Consider the following 24,564-nt stretch of genomic DNA (forward strand, 5'->3'; position numbering starts at 1 on the left):
ACTTCCTGCAGCCCCACCTCTGCAGGCTGTCACGTTGCACACGGGCTTCCTGTCTCAGCTTCCTTTGATGGAAGCCCGGGCCTGGACTGTGGCAGAGATGATGCTGTGTGTCCACCAAGCCAATCCATTGTCCTCCTGGATACACAGGATGGCCTCAGTCCCCAGGCCCCTGACATCTAGGCGGGGCCATACGTCTCGGTCACTAATTGTGAAGTAAGTGAGAAACACACCTTTATTTTAAGCCTTTGAGATGCAGAAGGGTTTTTTTTTTTGATAACTCGGTTTGTCTTTCACGATTAATGCATGGACTTTCTTCTATTTTCTGTGCCCACCCTCTCCTAGGATTTTCACTCCATTTCCATGGATTTGAAGCCATCAATCTGCTGAAAGCCCTCAAATTTGTATCTTCAGCCTAGGTGGCTGGATTAATATCCCCGACAGCAGGAGAGCTCCAGGAAGTGGAAATACTTTCTACCGGCAAGGTTAATAACTGCTATCGATCATTCTTAAACAAAGTGGCCCAAACTGAAGAGACCCAACTGAATTTTTCCCTGAAGCCCCCTTGGCAGATATCTCCTCATGCCCCCGGCTGCCCCAGAAGGGGCAGAAGGAAAGAAGACAACCCCCCCTCCCAGGTAGCCTCATTTTATTTTATTTTCCTCTTCCCCATATGGAGGTTAAAGTTCATCATAACTCTGAAGTACACAGCACAGCATCAGCCCGATGACTCAAGGCCCCTAGGGTTTTCCTTTATGCAGTTACTTCCCAAATTTTCTCACATCCTCACATTGCAGCTCCTTGGTTGTTTATAGGAGATGAGCCTCTGCCCCACACACTACCTTCTAGTGGGTTCTCTTCCCGCCGGGCAAATGAGTCAGGGTGAGCAGCTTCGGAAGCTGGGGTGAGGGGCACTTTCTACCTTTCTCTATCTCCACCCTGAGTTATGAAATCTCTACGCTGTGACTCTAACTTTGGGAGATCATCGCCCCCTTGAGAATCTGATGAAATGAGTTGGTCCCTGTAGCAGATGCCTTTGGTAACCTGCCCATAACCTGTCAGCACCCAACGTTCTTGTACATGACTGTATTAGTTTCCTAGGGCCGCCGTAACAGAACACCACACAATGGGTGGCTTAGAAAACAAATTTATTTCTCCCAGTTCTGGAGGCGAGAAAGCTGAGATCAGGTGTTGGCAGGGTTGGTTTCTCCTGAGGCCTCTCTCCTTGGCTTGCAGACGGCCATCTTCTCCCTGTGTTGTCACGCAGTTGTCCCCCTGTGCACGCACACCCTGGTGTCTCCTGTGTGTCCAACTTTCCTCTTCTTATAAGGGCACCAGACAAATTGGATTAGAGCCCACCCTAATGGCCTCATTTTAACTCAATTACCTCTTTAAAGGCCCTATCTCTAAGTACAGTCTTATCCTGAGGTACTGGGAGTTAGGGCTTCAACACATGAATTTGGGGGAACACAACTCAGCTCATCACATTGCCCTTGGATTGCAAACTTCTGCTTCTCTGCTCTGGGCTGATGCTTATTTTACACACTGCAAAACTATAAAGGCCTTCTGGGTAACAGTATGTCTTCTTAAGGATTCCAAGAAATGGAGAATTAAGTCCTAAACATCTGCATTTTAATATAGGAAATTAACCTATTTAAATATGTTGTGATTTCTGACACAGTTAAATTGATTGCTTTCATCTCATCTTCTGTTTCCTAGTTACTGTGTTTTCTTGTTACTTCAAATGTACCGCGTGTGAGACATGCAGCTTAGGACATGATGGTCAGCGTCACAGGCACAGCCCCTGCCTTTGCAGCACCTGCAATCTTGCAGAGCTGTATTCAGGAACATTCTTCGGTGCCAATTCTCTTTAGGAACCAGGGTCAGGGCTCTCCCAGCTCTCCTGACTCCAGCTGTCAGGCATCTCCCATCTTCCTCTCCACCCCGCTGGTTAAGAGGACCAAACGCTGCCAGGTTGCAGTGGCTTGAGCAGTGATGGTGCGGCAAGAACTGGAGATAGTCAGTGCTCACAGGGCTTTTTTCTGGAAGGCCTAAGAATTGAACAGTGGTAGACAGCAGGGACAAAGAGGTGACACAGAGGAAAGTTAGGAAGGTAACCGGGGGCTGCATTCCTTCCTGCCGCCCAGGGCCCCTCCATGCCCTGGGCTCTAAGACCTGCCATTGCTATGATCAGAGCCTCGCCTAGGGCGCTCCTCCCAGGCATCACCTCCTTGCCTCCACACTGGCTTCGGAGTGATTCTCCAGCCCCACCCCTTGCTCAGGAAACCATGTTTCTGCTGCTTCTCAAACGCAGGCAGGAGGAGGACTGCCTCCAGCTGCTGGTCTTTCCTCCGAGGGGGAATGGAAAGCGAAGAGACAGACACAGCTGTGGCTGGAAGCAGGGCCCGGGGGAGAGCTGGGGTTCAGGTGGGCTCTGGCCAGAAGGCTCTTTTCTCTGCGCTTCTACCTGTGGACAAGCCCTTGCTGGGGCCTCCAGGTGAGTGACACGGGCAGAGAGCAGCCAGGGGAGGGTGCCCAGGACGGGGCAGTTCACCACGTAGCCGCCCCTCACTGGCATTCCTTCTCACATCTCTCACCCTCTCTCCCCATGGTCACCAGGCTTGTGAAAGGCCCTTAGTGAAGCCATGTGACAGTTTTGCAACGTTTACATATTTTAAAAATCTGTCCCCGGAGCCACCGCTGTGAGTACCCCCAACGCCACCCCATCGCTGACCTTGATTTTGCCTTTCCCCACCCTAAGCGGGGGAGGGTCCCTCTCTCTGCTCTGTAAACAGAGCCAGAGCCTCTAAATCTTGCTTTATCAACAAGTCCAGCTCCTTGGCAAGATGTCACCCTTCCTGCCTGTGCACACTCCATGTCCCCAGTGGGCCGTGGATTACGTGGTTTCAGGCTCACACGTGACGGAGAGCCTGGGGTCCATGGCTGGGAGGGAGGAGGCTGGGTTCCCAGTGTGGGTGCGTGCCCTCGTGGCCGGGAGCACGGGGCAGGATGCTGTCCTGGGAAGAGGGGAAGGAGGAACGAATGCTTGGGCTGCATCTGTGCAGAGAATTCACTGGGAGACCCGGAGCTCTGAGAACCAGGGGAGTGTTTAGTCTAAGGCACGGGAGGCCTCCCAATCAGGAAAAAATCGTGGTATGTTGTGGATAACAGGACAGGGGAGAGTTCTCAGAATTTACGAGAAAAGCTCAGTCTAGACTGTTTCCTGGGTTCTGTTGTGCTGCCTTCTCCCCCTTCCTTCCTCTCCTCCAAACCCCCAAGCCATGCAGCCAGCTCTGGGCACCTCAAAACTCAGATGCCGGGGATCCGGCCGGGGCTGGGTGGTTGCAGCACTTTTCCTGATGGGGGAGAGGATGGGATTTGGAGCTCCTGGGAGCTGCTCAGATGCCCGACACACAGAAGAGGCCAGGCCCCTCTGTGTTAAGTCCCAGGCCTCGGAAGAAGGTGGGATTAGGAGACGGGGTCTGCGGCAGGGGCCAGGCAGAGAAAAATGATGGAATTACAACATTGCCCTTGCCGCCCTCAAGGGACCACAGGGATGAAGGAGCTCTCACCGCCCTGGGTCTTTCTCCTCTTTGTGAGGTTCCCGGTGTGTGAATGCTTTCAAATAAACAACGGGGTTTACAGCAAAAGCATCGGACTCCTTTAAGTTAGGCGTGAACCTTCCGTATTGGTCTCCCATTTCCACTTTGCTGTCCCGCAGCTGCCTCCGAGGCTCACGGCACCTCCTGAGGGGGCGGTTAGCTTCTCTGGACCCTTGAGCACGCAATCCTCACGTGCGGGGTCTTAAAACCCGTAGTGCGGGTCAGTCACAGTTCTTTCTTAGGCTAATGGACCGCAGCTGCGGCTTTCAGGATGCTCAGCGGGAAAGGCATTTCCGCCCTAGGATGCAGGCTCAGTTGCAGGTTCAACTTATCGCCAGGAGAGGGCACTGTGTGTCCAGCTAACGGGCTCGGAGAGGTTCTCCCAGCAGCTTTTAAGAACCTGCAGGGCTTTGGCCGGGAGCCCTGGGTGAGAGGAGAGAGGAGGGCATCTCTCTTCCACTGTATTTGTTGATTCCTTTTATAATTATGGGATCATCTCACTCCGTTTTCACATCTATTCCCCAGCATTGCCACTTGGATGTCCTGAAGACGTCTCAGAATCACGAGTCCCAGTTCCAGCATGATCTTCCCCACTCCATCCCACCCCCAAAGAAAACCAAAACTACTTTCCATCTTCACCGTCCTCCTCCTCTTCTACCTCCTGATCCTTCTCCTCTGGGTTTCTCCTCCCAACCTTCCAAGCTAAGGTTCCTGTCCCTTCCCTTTCAGCCCCGGCAGCCTAGATGTCACCAAATTATGCTCCGACTCGGGCCCTTTTCTCCCGCAGACTGCTCCTGTCTTGCTGCACCTCCATCAATTATTCACAGTCCTCACAAGTCTGTCTCCTTTCCTAACATGCTCGATGCTCTGACAACACAGGTAAGTTCACGTCATTTCTCTCTTAAATGTCAAGATGAGGTGGAAACAACCCAAGTGTCCATCAAAGGGTGAACAGATAAACAAAATGTGATCTATCCAAACAATGGAACATTATTCAACTTTAGAAAGGAAGGAAATCCTTACTCATGCTGCAACGTGGATGAACCTGAGGACATTCTACTAAGGAACAGAAGAGCTTGGCTTAATCCAGAACTGGCTGTTGGACGCAGAGGCTTCTTGTCTGACTTACTTCACTTAACATAATGCCCTCAAGATCCCTCTATGTTGTCAAAAATGGCAGGATGTCCTTCTTTCTCATGGCTGAATAATCCCATATACCAGAAGAAGATAGATATCGCATCGTCTTTATCCATTTATCCCTAGATGGACACTTAGGTTGTTTCGGTATTTTTACTATGGCAAATAATGCTGCAATGAACAGGAATGCAGATATCTCTTTAAGATCCTGATTTCATTTCCTCTGGATATCTACCCAGAAGTGGGATTGCTGGGTCATATCGTAGTTCTATTTTTAATTTTTTGAAAAACCTCCATACTGTTCTCCATAGTCGTACCAATTTATATTCCCACCAATAATGCACCAGGTTCCCTTTTCTCTACATCCTCACCAGCTTTTGTTATCTCTTGTCTTTTTGATAACAGCCATTATAACAAATGTGAGGTGATATCTCATTGTCTTTTTTTTTTTTTTTTTTTTGGCTGCATTGGGTCTTCATTGCTGCGCGCGGGTTTTCTCTAGTTGCGGCGAGTGGGGGCTGCTCTTCGTTGTGCGCAGGCTTCTCACTGCAGTGGCTTCTCTTGTTGCGGAGCACGGGCTCTAGGCTTGCGGGCTTCAGTAGTTGTGGCACACAGGCTCAGTAATTGTGGCTCGCGAACTCTAGAGTGCAGGCTCAGTATTTGTGGCTCACGGGCTTAGCTGCTCTGCGGCATGTGGGATCTTCCCGGACCAGGGCTCAAACCCATATCCCCTGCATTGGCAGGCGAACTCTTAACCACTGCGCCACCAGGGACACTCCTCATTGTCGTTTTGATTTGCACTTTCTGGATGATTGGTGGTACTGAGCATCTCTTCAAGTACCTGTTGGCAATTGGTATGTCTTCCTTGGAAAAACGTCTATTCAGGTCCTCTGTTCATTATACAATAAACAGATTATTAGGTTTTTGATGTTAAGTTGTATAAGTTTCTTATACATTTTGGATAGTAGCTCTTTATTAGATAGATGGTTTGCAAATATTTTCTCTTTCCATAGGCTGCCTTTTCATTTTGCAGATTTTTTTCCCCTGAGCAGTTCTTTATTTTGATGCAATCCTACTTATTTATCTTTGCTTTTGTTGCTTGTGCTTTTGTTGTCATCTTCAAAAAATTGTTGCCAAGACCAAAGTCATGGAGCTTTTTCCTTGTGTTTTCTTCATTAGTTTCATGGTTTCAGGTCTTATATTTAAGTCTTTAATCCATTTCAAGTTAGTTTTTGTGAGTGGTAGAAGACAGGGGTCCAGTTTCATTCTTCTGCAGGTGGTAATCCAGTTTCCCAGCACCATTTACTGAAGACACTCTCCTGTCCCTACTGAGTCTTTCTGATGAGAGGCAGCCCCGGGCAGCAGAAAGTGCACTGACTGTGGTGGCACAGATCCGGGTTCTGAGACACTCTGTCAGTGAGAGGCCCTGAGCCCTGAGCCACGGAGAACTTTCTCCATGTTGTTTCCTCCTCCTCTGCGGGGAGCTAGGATGATAACCCACTGTGCTCCAAACTCTTAGCTGAAACAGGCCTGAATACATTTAAGGGGAGTTTCTCTTGCACATAAAAGTTCTGGATTTGATTTCCAAGTTGTTTCTTTCGATTCACTTTGCTGCCCCTGGAGTGGGGCACACGCCCTGGGAGACGAGGTCTTGCCGGGTCTGGCCCTGGTCCTCTCCCGCCACCTGCGATTCTGGCGAACCACTGAGGTGTGGGGCCTCCTGGGTCCTAGAGAGGACGCCTCGCCAGGCTGACGCCGACTTACTTCCGGCCTTTGTGTGCCGCAGTCGACCGCGGCCCAGGGGGTCAGTTCTCTGAGCTCCTGTCTGCGGGGCTGCACGGTGAGGCGTGGCTCTGAGGCCCCCAGGATGAAGGCGTGGGGTACCGGGTTACGCGATGCCAGTCTCGGCCTGTGGGGCCCAAGAAGGCCTGGCGGCCAGTTGCAGGCACCACGTCTCCCTACCCTCGCATTTTTGGTGTTGCCCTCCTTTTGTGCTCCCAGCCAGCCCGGGTGGACATACGGAGACTTGGGGCGGGAGCGGGAGTAGGTCCGAGGTTTGACCCCTCGTTCTGGCCTCCTTGGAGGCAGCCTGGCAGCGGAGTTCAGGCCGCCCCCGCCCCCTCCCAAGTCCACAGAAACTCCTTTTGAAACGACCCTGTGGGAAATCCAGGTTGTTGAACCGTAGAACACACGCTGGATCCCTCGGCTTTGCATGTTCTTTATTCTTCCACATGCACTTAATCAGCTGAGCGCTGGCCTGGGTGTAGGGGGAATAAACATCAGACTAGATTTTTGCATTTCCCGAGCTGGGCGCTCTAGCAAGGGAACTGACGTGTGTTGTCGATATAATGTGAGATACGACCGAGAGATGGAGAGATAATGGAGAGATACCGATAAAGAGCTGCAGCGGCTGCGATCAAATCCTGAAGATTTTGCAAAGGGGGGTTGGGGCGGGGGTGGTATTCGAAGGAGAATAAGAATTGGATCTGTGGCACTGCCCTACCAGCCAAGGATATTCCGGATAGAGCTGGTGCAAAAGCCTAAAGGTGGAAGGGTGGGGAGAACTGCAGAGAGAGCAGTAAATATTTCAATACCATTCTGGTAAATGTTTATTCTGCACTGGGTAGTGGGGATTAGTGAATGTGTGGCCACAAATCCCTTCTCTAGAGGTTTCTTCTAAAAATAGTGAAAGTGGTCCAAAGGTACAAACTTTCAGTTATAAGACATTCTGGGAATGTAACGTACAGCATGATGACTATAGTTAATACTGTGTTATATGTTTGAAAGTTGTTAAGAGAGTGGATCTTAAAAGCCTGCATCACAAGAAAAAAAATTGTTAACTATGTGAGGTGATGGTGTTAAGTAATTGTGGTGGTCATTTCACAATATATACATATTATCAATCATGTTGTACACCTGAAACTAATACAATACTATATGTCAATTATATCTCAGTAAAACCGGGGGAATTTTTTTAAATAAAAGGGGAAGGTAGCTTGATGGAAGGGCTGTGAGGAAAGCTTGAGGCTATAGAGTTAGGGAGACATGGGCTAATACACAAAGATTAGGGACAAGTGTGCATAAGCCTTTCCAAAATAGAGCATGTGGCCAGCGGAGCTTACGGGGAAAGAAGGGGCGAGTACTGTTCTGGATTGCCTCGCACCTTGCTGAGTTCAGCTTCATTGGTGTGCTTTGCTTGCAGGCGCCGGTGCTTTAGCAGCTCAAAACAGTAAACGGAGAAAACTTGTATATGAAACAATAGGGCTTCACTTTATACTGATACGGTCCCTCTGTTTACCGAGTGTGCATGAGCTTATTCACATTCCAGAAACACGCAGTCTAGGTAAACAGACTATCTGGTCACTGTTTTCTTCTGGTCCTTTTGTAATGCCTCAAGCTACATTTTTCTTAATTTCTCAGGAGGGGATGTGATGGATAATAATTATGGTTCTATTGCAGAGACTCACAATTATCAGAAATTGGGAAAGCATGTGGGGGGGGAAATGGGGTGGCGTGGATGAGATTGAAATATACACGATACAGGTAGTCCTCAAGTTACGAGGGTTCCGTTTACAGATGTTCTGTATGTACAGTGGCCGGATGCACCCTACCTCCTTCTTGCTCCACCCTCCCCTACACCACCCCACCCCTAGAATCCACCACCCCTGAAGACGCTGACCAGAACCCAGGAGTTAAGGCGGAAGGACACGTGTGATGAGGCATCTCAGGGCAACCATGACTCACTGCCTTTTCCTGCCCCTCACTGCTTACCATTAAGTTATGCCATCTCACACCCTTTCACAAGGCTGCACAAGCTCCCTCTTTACGTCCCTGCAACAGGCCCCTATCTTTCATCATTTGCCTTTTACCTTAAAAGACACACTGTCCTTAACACAACATTGTAAATCAATTATACCTCAGTTAAAAAAAAAAAAAAAAGCAACACTGTCCTTTATCCCCTCACCCTCTTCATACCATTTGTGAACTTAAAAATGACAATAATCACTGCTGATTTGACTCACAATAATCCAGAGATATAAGTGTATCAAGAAAAGAGAAGGCCATAAGTATTAAAGTGAAATCACATGGGTGCCACCAGCACTTCAGTTATTTGAAAGCCCAGATACCTCACTCAGAATCCCCCCAGAAGTAATCTCTTTTTTCAGTAGTTCTCTAATCCTCGAAAACTAGCATGCAAACCAATATAGCATTTCTAACCCAATTTTATTGTTTTCCTTTTGTACTTCTGTGCCAGGATTTCTACTGATTTTCACTGCAGGTGCACAGGGTTTTATCTACATGCTGTTTTATCTAAACTTTTGTGAGAGCATAACTGATGTCTACAGCACTACTTATTTGGGAAAATAAGCTCCAAATTCCCAAAAGCCAGTCTATAACGGGACTATTGGAATATATTGTTATATGTTAGAGATAACCATTTACATGTTAGTGTTTTAGTCTTCGGATATTTATTTATTGTTGTAAATAATTTTTCTGCATTCAATCCACATTTATTGACCTTTTGCTAATATTTTCAGAAATAACGCTTTTAATCGTTCTACATGGAAATCTTTCTAAAATTTATGACACCTGCCTGTGTGTGTATGATTTAACTCATTTTTCTCTGACTTGGTCAACATTATGAATATCCTTTACACAATGACGCCCTCAGGGTTCTTTGCCCTACACAAAACGGTCTAATGTAACTTTCTTAGCTCCACTGCACATTTCTTTTTATTATTTTTATTTATTTATTTGCTTATTTATTTATTTATGGCTGCGTTGGGTCTTCGTTGCTGCATGCAGGCTTTCTCTAGTTGCGGCGAGCGGGGACTCCTCTTCGTTGTGGTGTGCGGGCTTCTCATTGCGGTGGCTTCTCTTGTTGCGGAGCACGGGCTCTAGGCATGCGGGCTTCAGTCGTTGTGGCGCACGGGCTCAGTAGTTGTGGCTCGCGGGCTCTAGAGCGCAGGCTCAGTAGTTGTGGCTCACGGGCTTAGGTGCTCCGCGACATGTGGGATCTTCCCGGACCAGGGCTCGCACCTGTGTTCCCTGCTTTGGCAGGCGGATTCTTAACCACTGCGCCATCAGGGAAGTCCTGTACATTTCTTTTAAAAGAAAAAGTAAACAGAAGTCTCATATACACAGATAATTTGCGCAGACAATTAAATATGAATCCTACTCTCATGGCAGTTATTATAATAGTCTGAAGCTTTTTAAGTTATTTCTAAATGACTCGAGAAGTCTGAATTTGTTTAAAATGGCATTCTTGGCACAATCCTTCCCATTCACCATTTTAAAGACATGGTTTAAGACAAATGTTTACTTAGTTATGTTCAAAGAGGAACTCTAAGCCTGCCTAAGAATAAAAGCTCTATCCTTTGCTTGGGGCTTTGTCCTTGTTATTTCTGCAGACTGCCGTGATATTTCTTATCCCATCTATGTAGTAAACTTATTTACAGGAGTGAAGTGATTCGTACACACTTGTTTTCTAATTTCCTTTAGGCAATGGATAGGAAAACATTATTTCCTGGATCCACTCTGTCCTGTCATCACTTATCCCTCCTGGTCCCACTTGGAATGTCAAAACACCCTCTTTCTGGGAGCAGGTCTGTAATCACAGTCTGTTCTCAACCACATGGTCCTGCTGCTGGGAGGGTAGGATGGGAAGTAAAACCACAGCAGGGATGAATCTCTTTCAAGGAAGTCCCCTTCTCAATGGCTCTATCTGTGGTAGAGCGTTGCCCAGTGACGAGAAACGCTACGCCACCAAAGGGTCCATCCCAGAGGACTAGACTGTGCTGAGCCTTGGTTTTGTCTGTTTTTAAGTGGAGACTTCAAACTCGCCCTCCCACCTTGCCTCCCACCTCAATGAAGAGTCGATGAGAAACGACAGATGAAAGCACTGTGGAAACTACAGAACATTAACACATGTCACAGCCACAAGGCATTAAGCGTCTCTAGGAACCACCCATGGTACTAGATGCTTTGTAGCCGTGATAGGATCTTTTTTTTTTTCTTGAAGACTATAGAGTTTTTGTTTAACTGCATCGATCTTATATATATGTTTTCTTTGTCTCATGATGAAAATCTCAGTTCTCAAAGAAATCAATATAATCATTCATTTACTTTATTCCATGTTACACAAAAACTATGGAACACTTCACGAATTTGCGTGTCATCCTTGCTCAGGGGCCATGCTAATCTTCTCTGTATCGTTCCAATTTAAGTATATGTGCTGCCGAAGCAAGCACAGGATCATTTTTAAAAGTCAGAACAGTTGCCAAAATGCATCAGCTGCAGAGTGGCAGAGGCTAGTCTGTTCAGGTTCAAAGCTCAGGCTCTTTTCACTAAAACCCTCCAGATATAGGCTCTTACTGTGCTCACACTTTAGAACAGGCCAAAAGCCATCTGGAAAACCCATGGGCTCTATGCATTAGGGAGAGTTTGGCTGCGCAATATTCAAAAGGAAAACTGAAGTGTTTAAGACAAGAGGGTAGTATGGTCTTGTGTTCTGGAGATAGCCAGAGATGCTGGAATATTCTTTACCCCAAATTTTGTCTTCTTCATATTATCATATAGATGCACAAATGACAACCGACATGGAAAAACAGAAGGACTTGATTGGTTTTTTTGAAAACTGCTAAACAACAACAGCAAAAAGAAGTTTTTCTTTGTTTATGAAATGCAAAGGAGTCCTTTTCCACTGGGGCTAAAATGTTTTCTTTCGGTTTTGAGAACTGTTCAATTCATCACCTGAATACAGGCATGTGTTTTACTCTATAGAAAAATTCTGGAGCTCTCGCTTCCTGCCCCAGAAATGCCCGGCTGCTTCTCAGTCCCGCATTGGTGTCACCTTGGGACCATCCCCACCCCCCATATGTTGGATTTCCTGCTTCCGGATCCCCTTTCTCTCCTGATTATTCCTCCTTTTGGTGAAGCATACCCTTCTAGAAGCATCCTGAGATAGAGTGCCTGTTGGAGTTCATATTTTGAGACCTTGCATATCTGAAAATGTCTTTTTGCTCTCCTTTAAAAAACCTCTTTTTTTTAGTTTGGGCATAAAATTTTAGTTTGGAAATTATTTTCCCATGGAATTTTGTCTCCAACTTCTAATATTGCGATTGAGCCACCCAGGAACATTCTGATTCTTCGTCCTTTATATGAGAACTCGTTTTGATTTCTGGAAATCTTTAGGCTCAAAAATTTCACATCTATGGTTTGTTTCTTTCCCATTCATTTTGCTGAGTATTCAGTGGGCTGTGCATGTTCTCTATTTCTGAGGAATTATCTTAAATTCTTTTACTTACAATTTCCCCCACTTCATTTTCTCTGTTCTCTCCTTGCAAAATTCCTAAAAGTCAGATGTGGGACCTCCTGGGTTGCTTCTCTCATTTTCATTTTCCAGTCATTTTCTAAAATTTCTTTGTCTTTTTTGTTCTATTTGCTGTCCTATTTCCTTAACCTTCTCTTCTGTTGAAGTTTCCGTTTTTGCTCCAATAATTTCCATTTCAAAGATACTCCTTTTGTTTTCTGAGTGTTCCTTTTATAGAGCACCCTGCAATTTCCTCTCATATCTCTGAGGACGTTAACAGCAGAGGTTCTTGTTCACGATTTTCTCCTGCTCCCTCCATTGCCATGGTTTCCTGGTCTTTATCTTGTTGTGGCTGCTGTTATTTCATGGGCTAGAGATGACCTCAGTGTTTTTTACTTCTTCACAGCAGGCTCCAAGCCCACCAGTGCTAAATTCAAATCCTCACACATCCGATTGCTTTAAATATAGCCCAAAGAAGGGTATTTTTAGCCACCTGAGCCTGCCCACTTTGAAAAACTGCACCCAGCATCAGCTTACCTTAGATAAGACAAACCCTGGGGCCATGAAAGACCCCAAATCTGCTCTTGCCCTTCAGGGGTCTCTGACCTGGAAACTCCCCACCGCACTGCTGAGTGATGCCACGGAGACACAAAAGTCCCTTCTGTGATTCCACTCTCTCCTGGGAGTTCCCTTGCCCTGTTCCTGCTCTGGGTGCCACAGCTGCCCCTGTAAGGTCTCCTGCAGCTGTCTGTAAGGTCCTTTTCATGCAGTCCCGACCCAGTAGGCCTGTTCTGTGATCCTGACACATCATGGTCCCATCTCTTCCTTGATCAGCCCTGAAATTCTCCACCTCACCAGATGTAAAGATGGGGGCTTTGCTCACATGTCTTGGCCGTCCACTCACATGTCATCGTGGGACTCTGGAAGGTCCTGGCTGTGGGCAGGGCTTGTCCACCACGAGCTTCCCTCAACTCCCAACTGTCAGCATCTAGATCTCGTCTCTTGGTCAGTTTCTCCGGGGGAAAACCCTCTAGTCTCCCTCCTGAGGAGTCCAAGCCTGGCTGCCAGTACTCCAGATGCCCGGGGAGGAAAGGACCTGACCCTTGAAGGGCAGGGGGTGAAGGACAAGGCCACTCATCCACTGTGGGTCTGGGAGCCTGCACCCCTCAGGCTACCAACTAGACCCAGCTGGATCGAGGCCACCAGGTGCAGCTGAGGTGTGGGTGCTGTACCAAAAACAAGGGGTTAAATAAATATCTACCTCCTGAATGGTGAGACCCTCCCCCCAAACCCCTGTCCCAGGCACATAGTTTTTCCTAGGACAGGAGATGGCAAACTTCTTCTGTAAAGGGCCAGACAGCAAATATTTTAGGCTTTGCAGGCCACGTGGTCGATGTTACAACTCTTCAACTCTGCCATCCTAGCGCAAAGGCAACTGTGTAAACGAAGAAGAGTGGCTACCTTCCAAAGTCGCTTTATTTATGGGCTGAAATTTGAATTTAATATAATTTTCACATGTCATGAACAATGATTCTTTTGATTTTTTTCCCAAGCATTTAAAAACATAAAATTCTATATATAAAATAGATAACCAACAAGGACCTACTGTACAGCACAGGGAACCCTACTCAATGTTCTGTAATAACGTATATGGGAAAAGAATCTGAAAAAGAATGACTGTATGCATATGTATAACTGAATCACTTTGCTGTACACCTGAAACTAATACAACATTGCAAATCAACTATACTCCAATAAAATTTAAAAAAATAAAAATAAAAACATAAAATTCTTAGGTCGCTAGCTCTACAAAAAATGTATCAAGCTGCAGTTGGCCCAGTGGTGGAAGTTTGCCCATCCCAGTCCTGGAACATCGTGGTCGAGGCTTTATTGTCAAAGGCCTCTGAACCTCTCTTACTCCTTCCCTTAGCAATGCTCCCAGCGCTGATTTTTACCTGTAGGTATGAGGGTTACCGGTTCTCTCTCCCTCGTGCAGCCTCCAAGACGTACCATGGAAATGTAGACATTTATGAACTGCCTTGGAGTGGAAAAGGTGGTGACAGCGATTCCGAGAGTTCCTGCCAAGTTCTACCCCGGGTGGAACAAGTCGCTGATTGTTCTCTTTCCCTGGATTTTACCCAAGGTGATACAGGAATGCAGTGAGAGGAGATGTCTGGGGAGGGTGGGGCCCCTGAGACAGAGCCCTGACTCCCAGGCCTTGAGCTTATGAGTCAGAACCTCTGTCTCCGGCAAGAAAGATTGTTTCCCGTAGGCCAGGACCTTCTTAGCTCAGCTTCCAAGTTGTCAAGGAAAGAAATCCTCAGTTGTGGGGGCAAAATGGGGGTTTGGCAGAGAGAAGAGCTGCTTCTGCCACTTCTTTTTATTTTTCAGTTAATTTTTATTGGAGTGTAGTTGATTTACAAGGCTGTGTTAGTTTCAGGTGTGCAGCAAAGTGAATCAGTTATACATACACATAAATCCACTCTTTTTTAGATTCTTTTCCCATGTAGGTCATTACAGAGTATTGAGTAGGGTTCCCTGTGCTCTACAGTAGGTCCTTATTAGTTATCTATTTTATATATAGCAGTGTGTTTATGTCAGTCCCAATCTTCTGATTCTTAATGTGCATTTTGGGGGCAAATCAGGTCTACCTGCTAAGCCTCAATTTCTTTATCTCTAAAATGGGGATAATCATTCCCTACCTCATTGGGTAGTTGTGTGGATTAATAAAATAACATACCCCCTAAAGTCCCCATCACATCAAAGGGGCTCAACAAATGGCAGAGAGTATAGTTTTAATTTATCTGGACAAGGAAACTCAGAGAGGTTAAGGCACCATCCAAAAGGCACACAGCTCATTAAGGGTGGAGGCAGGAATAGAGTTTGTTTTCTCGACTCTCCAGCTGATATTCTTTCTTCTACACTGCACTGCTGGAAGAGGAGGTTTTAGTTCTTTTTCTTACCACACCTGAAATTCTACAGTAGGGAAGTTGTCAGGGATGAAGGATATCAGGTCTGTTGCCCCCCTTTTCTCACAGCCCTCTTGGTTTCTGCTGCAGGAGACAGACCCACTCCTCCCATGGCCAGACACTGGGCAAAGCAGACCTCTCTGCATCACACGGCACAGGGAGTATTGATGGGCATCACCTCTTCGCCACCTCCCCTCTCCCTCCTCCCTGCAGCCACCCCCATCTCTACCACCACCCGCTTCCTGATTCAACCTCCCTTCCTCTGGACAGTTACAAAGATTCTTTGTAATGTGTTTACACAGGGAGGAGTGAGAGCAGGGGCCTGGCTATACTCAAACCACAGGGGCCCCCAGCCCTGTTTACAGAAAGAGAGAAGGAGAGCCAAGACAGATGACCCCGTTGCCCGGGGGCCCGGATTGAAAACAGAACCCAAGTCCAGAGCCCAAGGCTCCTCATTTCCTGGGGTTCATCACACAGAAGCAGCACAGAGGCGCTGCTACCCAGGAGGCCTGTTTACTCGGCTGGGTGAGAGCTGTTTGCACAGGGAGGGAGGTGGCAGTGCCGTCTGGCTGTTCTCTGGCTGAGCGGGGAAGCGGGCGGGGGACCTTCGCAGGTCAGGCCCCGTCTGTGTTCCAGGGCCTTGGGGAAGGCAGGCCCCTGACAACAGTCTTTTGGAGACGCTCTCGTCTCTTCTTTGAGAGTGCATCTGGCGGATTTGGAAAAAATTCTCAAAACAGTGCTAATTATTTTCCCCTTTAATTCATACCCACACCAAATAAATCATCTAGGACCTTTCAAAGTGGGGAGAAATGCCATTTTCAGCACTCAAGGAATGGTGATGTTTCACACACGAGGAACGGTTGACAAAGCATTGTCATTTCCACCGTTTCACGTGACCCTCAAGACAGCAAGGAGGTGGGTAGCTGCGGCCAAAGTCATCCCTGTTTTACCAATGAGGAGCTGACACTTAGAGAGTCAAGTCACTGGCATGAAACCACACACCCAACAAGAGGCAGAGGCCCAGTGACGGCGGTTATGAGCTTTTTCTACTCCGTCCCCTGCCTCCCACTTGGCTGTAAAGTAAGGTGTGCGGAGACCTTGTTCCGATATGTTACGTCCTTCCAGTGGCTCCTGGGAGAGAGCCTTGCATCTCAGGGACCTAGCAGAAAGCAAAGGCGGTGTGAGCTGCAGGGCGCTGTGCCTGGACCACGGGGTCTGTCCATGGGTACCGCCAATGGGGCATTCCCTGGGCACCAGACAGAGCCTTATGTGGACCAGCCAGGTGAGACGACACAGAACATACACACTCTTCTACCACCAGCGGAATCATGGCGGCGGGGGAACGTGCTGTAGGACCACTGAAGCTTTCCTCCAAGTTCATTTCTCCCTGTCTCCTCTTGGGCTTGTCCCCATGCATTCGAACCTGTGCGTGTCTACCTGAAGCTGTTACCTGAGTTCCATCTCTGTCCCTCAAGTCCAGCTGCCCTGCTCCATCCAAATTGCTTTGACCTGTGAGGTCAGCTGGAACTTCTCAGCTCTGCTCCTGTCCCCACTTAGCCCAGCTCCAGCACCTGACTCAGCACCTGGCCGGCCTCACTTCCTGGTCTTTCCCGTCGCTGTCAAATCCTGTCTCCCCTCTTTTCTCACCAATCCATCCTTCAGGGACCACTTTCCTGTGACAACTAATGTGCTACCATGTCTTAGAGCTTGCAAGGTCCATTTGCCTACGTGCATATAGACAAACATTCATGCAGACTCACATTTAAGAGTTAGCTTCTCCTCCCTGCTGGATCTCTATTCATCCCCTGCCTAAACTACCAATACTGGGTTGTTATATATTTTTTTAATATTTATTTATTTGTGTATTTATTTATTTATTTGGCTGTGCCGGGTCTTAGTTGCGGCCTGTGGGATCTAGTTCCCTGATCAGGGATCGAACCCAGGCCCTCTGCGTCGGGAGTGTGCAGTCTTAACCACTGGACCACCAGGGGAGTCCCTCTAACACTGGTTGTTTGTGAGTTGTTGTTGTTGTTTTTTTGTCTTTGCCTTCAATGCACCTGAGCTCGGCCGCCATTTTTCTTTTAACCGACCTACGTTAAGATCTTCACTACCTTCCTGATAAATTGCTCCTTATACGCTTTCAAGCATCCTTCCTAATGTGAAGATCTCACTTCCTTTCCTCCAAAAATTCTAAATAGCCCCCTCCTGTCTCTTTCTTCTCTCTCAACATTCAGAGCCTGTCATCGATTGTTAAAATGTGACTCCTGAAACCAGCAACTTTAAGGGTCAGGTGGCCATGAATGACAGTTCACCCCATGGCCAGCCACCCCGTGCTGCCTGGGTGTGTTTGCACATCCACACCTTGCTTCTACCCTGCCGGCTCCTTGCAGCAGTGACAGTCCTTTTCCTTTATAAACTACACAGATGTTTAGAGGAAGCTCTGGGTTAGTTCAGCTGCTCTCTGGGTTCTATCCCGACTCAGACACGCCCTGTGTTCTATCACCTATAGGTTTGGCATTATACCGAAGGCAATTTGGGGGAGGCATCGTGAGAGGTGACTCCCAGCTTGCCTGTGATTGAAACTCTGACGATCAGAGAAGTCCTAGGAACATGTCCTAAAGTTGAGTCCTAGAATTTCATAGAGGGGCATGCAAAGCCCTGTGCCAGCCCTAAATGCACCAGAGTTCTAGATAAATCCTAAACCAGGACTTCAGGCACAGGGACAAGTCAGGATTCCAGACATGGGAACTCAGATTCAAGGAGACCTGGTCTTTGGAACAAAACAGAAATTCAGGTCATAGAACTGGTGCCCAAGAGCAACCAGAGTGACCTTGTGCTGAGACCTAAGGGTCAGCTGGGTCTCCTCACATCTTCCCCTGATATGAATGGGCCTGCAAACAAGGGGGCAGCTCACCTATGAAAGGACCACCAGTGGTCCCAGCTGGGCAGAACCAAGCAGGACTTCACTTCCTCCTCCTTCTGGGTCACCTCACTGCAGTCCAGCCACTGTTCCTTCTCATTTCTGCATTTAAAACTTAAGACTAACTCAAAAATATATGCACCCCATGTCTATTGCAGCATTATTTACAATAGCCAAGATATAGAAACAACCTAAGTGTCCATCAATGGGTAAGTGGATAAAGAAAATGTGGTATCGGACTTCCCTGGTGGCACAGTGTTTAGGAATCCGCCTGCCAATGCAGGGGACACGGGATAGAGCCCTGGTCCAGGAAGATCTCCCATGCCACGGAGCAACTAAGCCCGTGAGCCACAACTACTGAGCCCACGTGCCACAACTACTGAAGCCACGCACATAGAGCCCATGCTCCGCAACAAGAGAAGCCGCCGCAATGAGAAGCCCGCACACCGCAATGAAGAGTAGCCCTCGCTCACTGCAACTAAAGAAAGCCTGTGCGCAGCAATGAAGATCCAATGCGGTCTAAATAAATAAATAAATAGAAAAATGGTACAGATGAACCGGTTTGCAGGGCAGAAATAGAGACACAGATGTAGAGAACAAACGTATGGACACCAAGGGGGGAAAGCGGCGGGGGGTGGTGGTGGTGGTGGTGTTGTGATGAATTGGGAGATTGGGATTGACATGTATACACTAATATGGATAAAATAGATAACGAATAAGAGCCTGCTGTAAAAAAATAAAATAAAATTTTTAAAAAGACATAAAATATTAATGAAGTATTTATTGTAGTTGACATGGACATATACTAGATTGGTTGATTTGTTTTTTCTTATTTTCCCATGTCTATTTCGTTCTTAGTAGTGTGTAAGTATGTAGCCCATTTGCAGTGTTCTCTTACAACAGTAAGATAGTGATTGTCATGAGGCTCCAATGAAACGTACCACCACCCTACCCCACCCCTTTGCAATCTATATATATAAGTGCATATCCCTAGAATGACTATTGGCATTGTCAGCTCAACTCTGAATTGCTTGTCTAGGTGAGGTCTCTGAGTGTGTCCCCTGAAAGTGGTAGGTTACTATTTCAGTCACCAAGATTACAAGTGGTGGTTCATATAGGAAATGAGACCACCAGGAGATTGACTTCAAGCAGATAGGAGAGGAAATTACTTTTCCAGCCCTTATCCTCTGAGGTTTGAACTTTGAATTGCTTGCTAGTACTGCAAGAGAAGAAAGGTGACTTCTATCATGTAGAAGCACCCTTAGAGTATTCCTTCTTGGAAGCCAAGCCACATGGAGAAGCTGTGTTGAGAACAATCAAGGCCTTCAATCAACAGCCCCAGCTGAGTTCCCAGACGACAAGCAGCACCAACTGCCCGCCCCAAGAGCCAGCCATCGTGGCTATTCCAGCCGGGTTGAGTCTTCAGAAGACTGCAGCCCTGACACATGGTATAGAATTGCACTGTTGGGTCCAGTTAACCCACATAGAAATTGTAAGAGGCTATAAATACTTGTTGATTTAAAAATAATAATAATAAAATAATAAATAAATTTATTTTAAAAAGAAGTGTGTGTGTGTGTGTGTGTGTGTGTACTTCAATATTATTCAATCATAAAAGAGAATGAAATCTTGCCATTTGCAGTAACATGGGTGGACCCGGAGGGCATTACGCTAAGTGAAATAAGTCAGACAGAGAAAGACAAAAACCATACAATCTCACTTATATGTGGAATCTAAAAAAAAAAGCCAAGCTCGTAGATACAGAGAACAGATTGGTGGCTGCCAGAGGCTGGAGGGTCAGGGTTAGTGGTGAAAAGAGTCAAAAGGTACAAATTCGGGCTTCCCTGGTGGTGCAGTGGTTGAGAGTCCGCCTGCCGATGCAGGGGACACGGGTTCGTGCCCTGGTCCGGGAGGATCCTGCATGCCGCGGAGCGGCTGGGCCCGTGAGCCATGGCCGCTGAGCCTGCGCATCCGGAGCCTGTGCTCCACAACGGGAGAGGCCACAACAGTGAGAGGCCCGCGTAACGCCAAAAAAAAAAAAAAAAGGTACAAACTTCCAGTTATAAAATAAGTCCTGGGGATGCAATGTACAGCATGGCAACTATATTTAATAATACCATATTGCATATTTGAAAGTTGCTAAGAGAGTAGGTCTGAAAAGTTCTCATCACAAGATAAAACAATTTTGTAACTATGTGTGGTGACGGATGTTAACCTGACATTGTGGTGATTGTTTTGCAATATATACAAACATTGAATCATTATGCTGTATACCTGGAACTAATATAAGGTTATACGTCAATTATACCTCAATTAAAAAAAATTAAGTACAGAAGAAATGGTACCCCAATCCAAAACGATGACTCTCCAGGTCTGGTATTTTGTCATTAAAGGGGAACACAAGAGATATTTTTGCAGTTGTGTACACTCAGCAACAAAGAACCTCAGGCTGATAGATGCATCTTGAGGATTCATCCAGTCTGCCTTTTCTCAGATACAGCCTTCCCAACAAGAGACTATCCACCCTCTTTTTGACCATCTTTGAAACCATCCCTTCCTAAGGCAAAGCTCTTTCTTCTTTCTTACAAAGATTTTCCTATTGAGCCAGAATTGGCCTTCCTAATAATTCCTACACAGTGGTCTTTGCTTTGTCTGCTGGAATCGCAAAAGAGAAATCTACTTCCTTTTCTGCATGTGGAAACAAGAGTCAGTCATTGTTATGGGCTGAATTATGTATCATCGTCCCCACACCAAAAGTGCATGTGTTGAAGTCCTAACCCCCAGTACCTCAGAAGGTGACTGGATTTGGAGACAGGGTCTTTGAAGAGGTAATTAAATTTAAATGAGGTGGACTTCCCTGGTGGTGCAGTGGTTAAGAATCTGCCTGCCAGGGCTTCCCTGGTGGCGCAGTGGTTAAGAATCCGCCTGCCACTGCAGGGGACACGAGCCCTGGTCTGGGAAGATCCCACATGCCGCGGAGCAACTAAGCCCGTGCACCACAACTACTGAGCCTGCGCTCTAGAGCCCGCAAGCTACAACTACTGAGCCCATGAGCCACAACTACTGAAGCCCGCATGCCTAGAGACCATGGTCCGCAACAAGAGAAGCCACGGCAATGAGAAGCCCGCACACCGCAATGAAGAGTAGCCCCCGCTCGCCACAACTAGAGAAAGCCCGCACGCAGCAATGAAGACCCAACACAGCCAAAAAAAAATAAATTAATTAAAAATAAATAAATTCAAAAAAATTTTAAAAATAAAAAAAGAATCCACCTGCCAATGCAGGGGACATGGGTTCGAGCCCTGGTCCGGGAAGATCCCACATGCCGCGGAGCAACTAAGCCCATGCGCCACAACTACTGAGCCTGTGCTTTAGAGCTTGCGAGCCACAACTACTGAAGCCTGTCCACCTAGAGCCCCGTGCTCCTCAACAGGAGAAGCCACTGCAGTGAGAAGCCCGTGCACCGCAACGAAGACCCAATGCAGCCAAAATTAAATAAATAAATAAATTTATTTTAAAATAATGATTAAGATGGTAACTTTTAAAAAAAAATTTAAATGAGGTCCCTGGGGCGGGCCCTAATCCAGTAGGACTGGTGTCCTTAAAAGAAGAGGAGATTAGGACACAAACACACAGAGGGAAGACCAGTGAGGACACAGGGAGAAGGCCATCTGCAAACCAAGGAGGGAGGCCTCAGAAGGAACCAAGCCTCCAGATGTTAAGACAATATATTGTTATGGCGGCCACTGCAGACTAACACAGGCTCCCAGCTAAGCCCCCTCTTCAGCCTAAGCAGACCCTGCTCTTCTTACTGAGCAGGGATCTTCCCTTGCTCCTTCCCCATGTGGCTACCTCTCCCCTCCGTGCACTCTGGTTAGTTCCAGTGCCCAGAGACGAAGCCCCGCAACCAGTTAGTTGCCTGACCACTTGTGGAGGAAGACATGCCTCTCACTTCATTGGACTCTGTGCTGCTGCTCACGGAGCCTAAGATTTATTTAATTTTGATTGACTCACCCTTGGCTCACCTTGAGCTTACAGTCCGTAAAGAAACCCAGGCCTTGTTCACTAACATTACTGTCAAAAAGCCACATCTTTCACTTCTGGGCCTTCTATACTTGTTTTTTCCAGACTGATGTTCCATCTTGGATGGTAGCCACAGGGATGTTTTGTAGACTTTTCCCCCTACAAGCAGAACACTTGGCCCTGTTATATTTTAACTCATCCATTCCCTGTCTGTGGATTGGGGTCGGGGGAGGAGGGACAGAAATTGCTTTTCTACCTTCAACACATTAGTTAACACCGTTAGCTTAGGATCATGCGCTAATCCAACTTTATGACACCAACATTCTTGAGTATGACACTGATAAAAGAGGAAACAGGTCATATAAAGCACATATAAGAGGATCCTGTTGAATGGGAATAGCAGTACGGAGCCCAGTGGTAGCAGTCTCTGGAGACTCCATTTAAAGTTGATATGAATTTGTTAATAGAACTTGGGTCTGGTTATTCAACCAACTAAAAATTCCATCCAACTCTGCCCTTACCTGCCTTCCATTTATATAGCAAACAGTCATGGAGGGCCACGTTTTTCCAGCCTGTCCCCCAGGAATAAGATCCACAAAATCACTATCTTCTCTACAAAGCAATATCTCCAGGTACGTGTCCTTTGTACTTTGCACGAGCGTCTTCATTCTAGTGTTCCAAGATTTAATGATTAAGCCTATTTTACTCCAGCCATGCCACCTATAATTTTTCAGACTTACAAGTCTTACATATAATATCCTCCTGGACTTCTACTTCTGGCCATAGAGCAGCTAAGATGATTAGAGAAACTCTCCCCATAGAGCATACCGAAAAATGATGGGTTCCATGAAAAAGGCATCTTTTATTAATACTGTATGTGAAAGAGCCGGCTGGAAAGTAAGGGAATTCCCTGGAGGCCAGAAAGGACAGTCCAGAGAGATAAGCACACCCGTGAGAGACTTTTCCCTGAAGTGTCTGCTCACCTCTGGTGTCCAGAGCGTGGGTTTTGACAGGCCACACGTGACACGATGGGAGACAAAGCTGGGGACCTGAGGCCTCTGCCTAAAGCTAGGAACCTCAAAGGACAACACTCTGAGGGGTGAGTAAGAATAAGATCCACACCAAGGAAGAGGATGATAGGAATGTGGCTCTTCGGGCCTTGGAAACTTCCCAACCACAAGACCACCCTCTGCAAGGTTTGTGGTCTGAAATCACACTATGTCAGTGACCCCAAAGATGTCTAGCTAAATTTGGTTTATAGTGACTCTAACTTCTTAATGTTCCTGGTACAAGACTGAATCAAACACAGATTCTCACTATAAACCCAGGGCTCAACAAGCCCCTGCAGAGAGAACGCTGAGGAACTCACAATGAAATACCCCCAGGGTCCCTAGTGCCTGGTGTCACCAACGCCTTCAGGGAGGCACCCCTTCAGTATCAACTCCACCAGCTTTCACAGCCTGGAAGTCAAACTTGGGAGCCTTCAGTTTCCAGAGTGCCCTACAGAAACTTTTATTGTTCAGGGCAGCCTGTCAGTCTGTAAGCACAGCATCTCTTTGTAATGGTAAACCATTACACTGAGTGGTACTCTCAGCTCTTACCTTTGAGTTCTTTCAGAGTGATGCCACCTGATCTCATTAGCTGAGTTTGTCTGCCAACAGGTCTAGAACCTTGGAGCTACCAGCACTATTTCATATAGACCCTCTGACTATTTGGGGGACCAACAATCTCATTTCTTAGAATCTGTCCTTAAGAAATCATCAGAGATGCCTTTAGTGAGTATGCACAAAATTGTTTTGCTTTTTTCACAGCACCACTATGAAACTATCTTGATTATTTACTTGCGTCTTTTCCCCCGTGTGGATGTAAGCTCCATTATTTCCTCTTCTGATTCAGATTATGATAAGAATAACAATAATAATGATAGGTAACAGGTCTTGAGTATTAACTGTGTACCAAGCATTTTGCTATGCATTTAATACATTATTTATACATTATGTCATTTAATGCTCACAAAGACTTTATGAGGTTAGTATCATTATCACCCTTGTCAAACATTATCAATAATGATATTAATTATTATTAATTATTAATTATCATTATTTTACATATGAAGGAACTGAAGGCTTAGAGAGGTTAGTAAAAAGCCCCCAAACACAACTGTGCAGTGAGTTACGGAAGTAAGACCTGTAGCAACTATGAATATTTTCTTCCTTATTTGTAGTATATAGTTATATATGTATTTATATATTTTTATGTATCCACTAATCTGTCCTTTTTCTTCTGTTTCTCCTATTATTTTATATAAAGAGTGTTACTAAAAAAAAAAAAAAAGTGTTACTAATTTTACATCAGAAATGGTTAACTTACAATTTAGATTTTAGGTTACAGACTATACAGGTGAGATTGGAACCGAACAAGACATTAACACCCAATGGTGAATAAGTGACTGATGGGGATTTGTGGAAAGGCACAAAAGCATTTCATGTGTATGAGGAATCATTGCAACAACTTAAGTGAAAGTATAGTGTGTTTTGTTGTTGCTGCTGCCACATGGAAGTTAAATCTTGATGAACAGTGAGAATGAGTGCAGTGGACTCTTCC

General features: G+C 46.4%; 1 non-coding gene across 1 annotated transcript; it reads right to left on the reverse strand.

The window, feature by feature from the left end:
• Positions 1 to 10,880: 10,880 nt before the first annotated feature.
• Positions 10,881 to 10,987, reverse strand: LOC115846887 (U6 spliceosomal RNA). The gene has a single exon (XR_004037100.1). It is a non-coding gene; the product is annotated as a U6 spliceosomal RNA (small nuclear RNA).
• Between the last annotated feature and the right edge of the window lie 13,577 nt (positions 10,988 to 24,564).

Source organism: Globicephala melas, chromosome 15 (genome assembly GCF_963455315.2).
Source record: "Globicephala melas chromosome 15, mGloMel1.2, whole genome shotgun sequence".
NCBI classification, from domain to species: domain Eukaryota; kingdom Metazoa; phylum Chordata; class Mammalia; order Artiodactyla; family Delphinidae; genus Globicephala; species Globicephala melas.